The sequence below is a fragment of the Schistocerca serialis genome, chromosome 3 (genome assembly GCF_023864345.2).
Source record: "Schistocerca serialis cubense isolate TAMUIC-IGC-003099 chromosome 3, iqSchSeri2.2, whole genome shotgun sequence".
Classification (NCBI taxonomy): Eukaryota; Metazoa; Arthropoda; class Insecta; order Orthoptera; family Acrididae; genus Schistocerca; species Schistocerca serialis.
The window spans coordinates 878,784,020-878,792,662 of NC_064640.1; positions in this window are offsets into that span (position 1 = coordinate 878,784,020).

Consider the following 8,643-nt stretch of genomic DNA (forward strand, 5'->3'; position numbering starts at 1 on the left):
TCAGTGTCCTCTCGACGATCACCAGTGGTGTACGGCCACTGTAGGAGATCGCTCCCCACACCATGATGCCGGGTGTTGGCCCTGTGTGCCTCGGTCGTATGCAGTCCTGATTGTGGCGCTCACCTGCACGGCGCCAAACACGCATACGACCATCATTGGCACCAAGGCAGAAGCGACTCTCATCGCTGAAGACGACACGTCTCCATTCGTCCCTCCATTCACGCCTGTCGCGACACCACTGGAGGCGGGCTGCACGATGTTGGGGCGTGAGCGGAAGACGGCCTAACGGTGTGCGGGACCGTAGCCCAGCTTCATGGAGACGGTTGCGAATGGTCCTCGCCGATACCCCAGGAGCAACAGTGTCCCTAATTTGCTGGGAAGTGGCGGTGCGGTCCCCTACGGCACTGCGTAGGATCCTACGGTCTTGGCGTGCATCCGTGCGTCGCTGCGGTCCGGTCCCAGGTCGATGGGCACGTGCACCTTCCGCCGACCACTGGCGACAACATCGATGTACTGTGGAGACCTCACGCCCCACGTGTTGAGCAATTCGGCGGTACGTTCACCCGGCCTCCCGCATGCCCACTATACGCCCTCGCTCAAAGTCCGTCAACTGCACATACGGTTCACGTCCACGCTGTCGCGGCATGCTACCAGTGTTAAAGACTGCAATGGAGCTCCGTATGCCACGGAAAACTGGCTGACACTGACGGCGGCGGTGCACAAATGCTGCGCAGCTAGCGCCATTCGACGGCCAACACCGCGGTTCCTGGTGTGTCCGCTGTGCCGTGCGTGTGATCATTGATTGTACAGCCCTCTCGCAGTGTCCGGAGCAAGTATGGTGGGTCTGACACACCGGTGTCAATGTGTTCTTTTTTCCATTTCCAGGAGTGTACTACATTTTAATCCCTCTGAAGCTTTCAGATGACTTACGTGGTGCATACCCAGTGATTTCCCTGTCTGTCGGTTAATCAGTGCCACAGCATTTGTGTGGGCAACTCTATTGATTTACACTGGACCCTTGTATGCTGTAAAGAATTAGTGGCATTGTTGTCATTGTTTATTGGACAAATAATATGTTTTCACAAGGATCTTATATTGAATACGCGATTAGTGGCAGTTTTGTCCGCCCTGTTCTTCCTGTTTATGATCATACAACAAATGTTATTTAGCGTCATCGCCACTAAATTCCGATGTTGTTCTCTTGGAATTCTAATTCTGTCTAAGGTCGGTTTATTCTTCAGCATTGTAATCGGAGGAAGTGAAGTGCTACAATGGGCATTTCATTTACCACCACCTGTAATTCATCTAAATATGTATCCCATGTGTTATGTCTGTTTTGGCGTGGCGCCTTTATATCGTTCCTTTCTGTAGCCTGTGTATCGGTAGAATCACTTATGCGTGCAAAGTTACAGGTGGTTTGAAGCGCGTTCAGTCGAGTACGTAGTTCTAATTTTCATCCACCAGAGTACAGTAGCGGACAGAGACATTCAAGAACAGGTCAAGAGAATGTTTTTGTGAATTGTTCCGTTTATTTCTTGAAGGCTTTTTTGTTTATTTATGTTTGTACAATTTTTATATGTTTTTGATAGTGTGAATGATGTGTGAATGTGGTCTAAAGTAAATATATAGATCATTGTTATGCTGAAAAACGCAGTACGAACTAGCGTGAGAAATTTTTAAGACAGTTTGTGTTGTGGCGTAACAAGACAGCTACGCCACACTGAAGTAGCCGAAAGGCACGCGTAATCTCACTTAGGCTAGATAGAGGTCTGAAACAGGATACGTAATGAATGGTAGCAAGAAAAGTACGTAGCTGCTATAATACTTAACTTTTAATATCATTGGTATACAGCATTGCTTGAGGATACAAGTGAGACTCTATCTTAAAATGGTTAATGGCGCCTTGCTAGGTCGTAGCCATTGACTTAGCTGAAGGCTATTCTAACTATCTGCTCGGCTAATGAGCGATGCTCCGTCCGTGTAGTCGCTAGCAATGTCGTCCGTACAACTGGGGCGAGTGCTATCCCGTATCTCGAGACCTGCCTTGTGGTGGCGCTCGGTCTGCGATCACACAGTGGCGACACGCGGGTCCGACATGTACTAAATGGACCGCGGCCGATTTAAAGCTACCACCTAGCAAGTGTGGTGTCTGGCAGTGACACCACATTCCTCCCCCGCAAATCGGCGAACGGTCGTGTGATAAGGCTTCCGCCCGCCGTGGGGAGGACCCCACGTTGACGTATGCGATGAGATGGGGAGCCTAACAACAGGCGAGGTTGTGCCACCCGCACCCGGCCATTCGGTCCGAGGGGAGCTAGGAAACGCCTGAAAACCTAGTCCAGGGTGCACGTCAACATGCGGTGTATGCGCCCGTAAAGAGACAGGAGGGGCCGAAGGTTCGACCTCCATTGCGTCGGGGTATCCGACGCGCGAAGACGCCATGTGGTCCGGAGCGGGCAAGAGGTCCATGGCGGAGGACGGCTGGTCACGGGAAGCGATCGGCGGCGCGTGACCCAGGGAGGCGCTTGGCGGCTGCAGCGAAGCGTCGAATGCGGGCGGCGCCGGCGGGAGAACAGGCGGCGGCGGCGGCGGCTGCGGCGGCGCGTCGCCATGGGGCAAAATGGAAGGCATCGTCGGTAACACCTGGGGATGAGGCGAGCCAGAAGATGGGTCCCCAGGGCGCTGACCGGACGGCACCGTCGCTGAAAGCAGACGGGGAGCGGCAGAACCCGTGCGACGACAGAGGCGCAGCTGATTGAGATGCCGACGCACCTCACCAGAGGCCCCCAAAACCAAATACATCGCGCGGCCAAGGCAGCGAAGAATGCGCCCTGCGAGCCAACGCCGTGAACCTCGATAGTTGCGATAGAATACAACGTCGCCTGGAGCAAAAGCAGAAGTCTGCCGCTGCACAGGAACCTGATGCGACGGGTGCAGCAAAGACATCAAGGTTCGATGAGGACGACCATGGAGCAACTCAGCCGGCGAGCGACCATCTCGGGGCTGAGAGCGATACGATGACAAAAAGAGCAACAACGCGTCCTCCCGAGTATGCGACTCTTTCAACTTCAAAATCTGTGACTTGAAAGTCCGGACCAATCGTTCAGCGGCACCGTTTGACTGAGGCGAAAACGGCGCGGATGTCAGATGTTGAATACCATTGGCCTGGCAGAATGACTGAAATTCTGCGGACATGAATTGTGGGCCATTGTTGGAAACAATAGTCTGCGGAAGACCTTCAATGCAAAAGATAGCAGACAACACTTGGATGGTGGCGGAGGACGTCGTGGAAGACAGATGAACAACAAAAGGAAAATTACTGAAGGCATCTACCAGAACCAACCATCGAGCATTCCAGAATGGACCAGCAAAATCGATGTGCAAGCGTTGCCAAGGGGAAGTGGCTTTTGGCCATGCAAAGACTTTCCGCGGCGGTGCGGATTGTTGTTCGGCACACGCCATGCAAGAAGAACACATATTCGTAATCGCAGCATCGATTCCGAACCAAGTACAGTGCTGACGAGCAAGTTGTTTCGTTCGCACTATACCCCAATGTCCTTGGTGAAGAAGCCGTAAAACAGAGGACTGTAACGAACGTGGGACCACGACTCTGGACTGATCATTATCAGATCACAACAACAAAACACCACGTCGAACAAAAAGTCTCTCCTTGTTAGCAAAAAATCTGCGAACCAACGGATCCTCGATCTGTGACTTTGACAAGGGCCATTGCTTAGCAACAAAACGCAAAACGGTAGCAAGGACCCGGTCCGCAGCTGTGGCGGTAGCTACACTACGAAAATCAATCGGAAACGATTCGACCACTTCATCGGTTTCCGAATCAATGAACATGCAAGCAAGTTCAGAAGAATCGAATGCTCTATCCTCAGCAACAGGCAAACGGGACAACGCATCAGCGTTTCCGTGCTTAGCAGTGGACCGATACAAGATATCGTAGCGGTACTGCGAGAGGAAAATAGACCAGCGAATGAATTTCTGTGCTGTACGCGGAGGTACAGGCTTGTTCGGATGAAAAAGCGACGTCAAAGGTTTGTGGTCTGTGATGATGGTAAAGTGACGACCATACAAGAAATCATGGAACTTAGTAACACCAAACACGAGAGCCAAAGCTTCTTTCTCTATCTGCGAGTAATTTCTTTGCGCAGATGAGAGCAATTTGGACGCAAAGGCAATAGGGCGATCATGCGAGCCAACTTTGTGCGCAAGCACAGCACCAATCCCGAAATCCGATGCATCTACCATCAACAAAAGGGGTTTCTGGGGATCGAATGGCGTAAGGCAAGTATTAGAAAGCAACGCCGATTTCAAATGGCGAACAGCGCGTTCGCAGTCCGTCGTCCAGAGAAACGGAACACCTGTACGGCGTAAGCGATGAAGCGGAGCTGAAAGGGAAGAGGCATTGCGCACATTCACTCACACCTTGTGAGTCTAAATCGTATAATGATCTTGCGACCTCATCACGCAATGCGTGGGGAACATTGCGCGCTCGGAAAAATTTCGGTTGCGCGTTGACTTTCAGTTCCAAATGTGCTTCATAGTTCTTAGCGCAACCAAGGCCCGGTGCAAAAATACCTGCAAATTCTTCACATAGCCGAGAAACACTGTCTGAAGGCACAGTCTGATTCACTGATAGGACCTGATTTACAATAGACAAGTTAAACAACTGAAATAAATCTAAACCAAACAAGTTCACTGCAGTAGAAGAATGAAGAACGTAAAATGACACAAGTTTTGTTTGTCCCTTGTATGTTGCAAGAAGAGTGCACTGTCCTAACACAGGGATCTGCTGTCCTGAATATGTAGTGAGCTTAACAATTGCGGAACGCAACGGAGGTTTGCCCAGTTGTTTGTACGTGTCGTGATTGATCAATGAAACAACAGCTCCGGTATCGAGCTGGAATGGTATGACCTTGCCATTAAAGTCCAAATCTACAAAAAGTTTATTGTCCTGCTGACGACAAGAGCGACTGTCTTGTGTAATTTGAACTGATACAGGCACAGCATCACTTGCTAATTGACGTGATTTCCGGCGACGTCGACGCACAGTATTTGAGGGACGAACACAGTCACTGATAGAGACTGTGGCACTGGGCGAAGTGGAATTAACTACATGAATGTCCATGGGCGAAGGTTCACGAGCCTGAGTATTCTTGGTTCAATTCCGGCGCGAAGCAAAAGGCCTGGAATGATTGTGATTGTCTGATCGGAGCTTTTTCTGGCAAACACTTTGAACATGTCCTTTCTTATTACAGAAAAAGCAAATAGCTTGGCGTGACGGGCAATTGTCACGCGAATGTCTAGTAGCACACCGTGGCCATGATTTCACTGCATTTGTATGCTGGCGCGGCGCACCTGGTTTAGAGCGTGGCGGCCGCTGCGTGGACGTGCGCGAGGGCAGTTTACCGGGCCGCACAGCGTGCCCGGCGGGCCGGTTAATGTTACACACGGCAGGCGAAGTTGCAAATGATTCCTGAGCAAAGTCAAGCGTGTCTTGTCTATCCAATATGTCTATCACCTGCTGAAGGGAGGGATTAACTAGTTTCAAAATTTGCTCCCGTATACGAACATCAGAAACGTTCTGTGCAATTGCATCACGTACCATTGTATCTGAATAAGGGAGTCCACATTCACACTCAAAAGCACAATCCCTTGTAAGGCCTTGCAATGTTGCAACCCACTCCCTATTAGTCTGACCGACCGTACGTTTTGTACGAAAGAACGTATACCGTTTTGCAACGACATTGACTGTTTCTTTGAAATAGGCGTCCAATGCCGACAAAATTTCGTCGTAGGACAGAGTTGCTACGTCGCGTCGGGGAAATAATTTCACTATCACACGGTACATTTGCACCCCTACACACGACAATAAATGAGGCTGCCGCTCGTTACCTTGAATTCTGTAGGCGGCGAGATGAAATCCAAATTGGCGTGACCACTCAGTCCATGTCTCTTGGGTTGGGTCAAACTTGCGAAACGGCGGTGCAACTGCATGTTGTGGCTGTGGTAGTGGTGAAGCGGCAGCTACCACATCGGTTTGAATGGCACGTTGACCCTGGACGAGCTGTCCAAGGGCATCCAATAACGCCTGCGTCTGCTGATTCTGCAAGCGATAAAATTCGGACAGTACATCTGGAGATTGTGGTGAAGCCATGACACAAGCAAATGTAAGCAATTAGAAAGAACAAGACCCTTTTCCGTTGACTTGTCGCTAACTGTTGTGGCGTAACAAGACAGCTACACCACACTGAAGTAGCCGAAAGGTACGCGTAATCTCACTTAGGCTAGATAGAGGTCTGAAACAGGATACGTAATGAATGGTAGCAAGAAAAGTACGTAGCTGCTATAATACTTAACTTTTAATATCATTGGTATACAGCATTGCTTGAGGATACAAGTGAGACTCTATCTTAAAATGGTTAATGGCGCCTTGCTAGGTCGTAGCCATTGACTTAGCTGAAGGCTATTCTAACTATCTGCTCGGCTAATGAGCGATGCTCCGTCCGTGTAGTCGCTAGCAATGTCGTCCGTACAACTGGGGCGAGTGCTATCCCGTATCTCGAGACCTGCCTTGTGGTGGCGCTCGGTCTGCGATCACACAGTGGCGACACGCGGGTCCGACATGTACTAAATGGACCGCGGCCGATTTAAAGCTACCACCTAGCAAGTGTGGTGTCTGGCAGTGACACCACAGTTTGAATGCAGACTACAGGGAATTTAATATCATAATATGTTAATTAAGTTTATGGGAAAAGAAAACGTAATTCGAGTGCAAATGAAAATAGTTAATAATGTGAGGTATAAATAAAATATCAGAATGTTAAATGTTTATTTCAGGAAAAAGTACAATTCGAAAGTATGTTATTTGTTGATTGGTTAGTCATGAAAAGCGCTAACTAACGGGGGAGGATAATATTTTTTATTGGCCTTGAAGAAAACTGACCAATCAGAACTGAGTATTCTTCGTGCGTCTTTTCTCTTGGAGAGAGAGAGAATGCTTACAGCAGACGAAAGTAGTCGGAGCCCAGCCTTTCAATGGTACGGTCGTATGTCGTATGAGCTCCATAAGAAGTTATAGTTTGTCGGTTTTAGTTGTGCTACATGCTTCAAAAGTGCTTTAAAGTAAAGGCAAATTCATTCCGGTGGGTCTTTTTAGAAAGTACGGGTTTTATTAAGTAATTTTGTGTGGCATATTGAGCAGATCGCTGACTTAAAACTTGAGACACCGATAAACTTAATAGTATGGCGAGCATTTACATTTAAGAACAATCGGTGCTTAGTAGCTGTTCAGATTTCGGGAAACACGTTACCATAAACTTGCTAACGTGAATGAAAGAGTTTGTGCATGACTGTGTTAGGATTAGAACGGGCTTGGCAATAAATTTGTAATTCTCGACTTCAGAATATACTGAAGTTTTGCCAGTATTTTCACCTTTCATTCGAAATTAAGACCTTTTCCCGATTTGTAGAATAGTTATGTTGTATGCAGCCTGGCGCGAGTCGCAGTACGTTAGGTTTCTGCTCGGCTTTCCTACCGGCGATCTGCTGGGACGAGTTCGCAGGTGGGTGCTGGTTTAATCCCAGAAAGGAACCGCGCCGCCGCACTGTTTACTATATACAATATAAACGACGCAATGTCCCCTATTCCTTATTTGTGCGTTGTGCCGAATTTGCAGTCGTTTTATATTTAGAAATATATAGTCCTCCTCCTATGTTTCTTAAGTGTAGCCTGGCAATGTCTGGATCTATACTGTGGCCCATTATCTGACAGCATCTTGTCAACTTTGCCAACTTGCTTCAAGAAATATTGCTAAAGAGGCTGACTGACACTGACTCCTGTCGCCTTTTTCAGTGGAGTGAAGGTGACATACCTAGAAGTTAATTGTATTACCACAAAAATGAACGTATGTCTCTTCTTGCACGTAGTAAAGGGCCAACAAATCTGCGATATGTCTTTAATTCTCTGGAATCATGGGAACAGATAATGTTGCCTAATTTCCAAAGAGTCTTTATTCTTCCATTTATTCTTGATCCCCAAAATCTCAGGATCTTTGTTTTGTTCCTCTGTTATTTGTTTAAATGCTGTGGTGATATAATTTTCAAATGGAACACTTTTCATATAATTCAAACTATTTCTCCTCATTACTTCATCCCGTGTTATTAGAAACACCTCTTGGGGATCTCGAAAGGACATGTTCCAAAAAATTTACTGGTCTTGGGACACCGTTTATCGAGAAATACTGTTGTAGGATTGATATCCAATATCCAAGTCTACCATGGTTTAATTTAACCGTTAACAAGAACTCAGAGTCCTTATGATCTGTAATTGTCTTTGTTTTCCTACCAAACAGAATGTAACGAAATCCTTTAAATACCCATACTACAGCTAATGCCTCCAACTCTGTAATTGAGTACTTTCTTTCACTCTTAGTCAGGACCCGACTTACCAATGCAATAGTTTTGTTAGTCATCTGTCCCTCCTGTTCACATTGTTGAAACAACACTACCCCAGTCTCGTTTTTGCACTATGTATTGCCATAAAACAATCCTGTGTCAGATCTGGTTGTGCTAATACAGGTGCTTCTAACAATGCCGTTTTTAATTTGTGGAATTCTTCATCTGCTT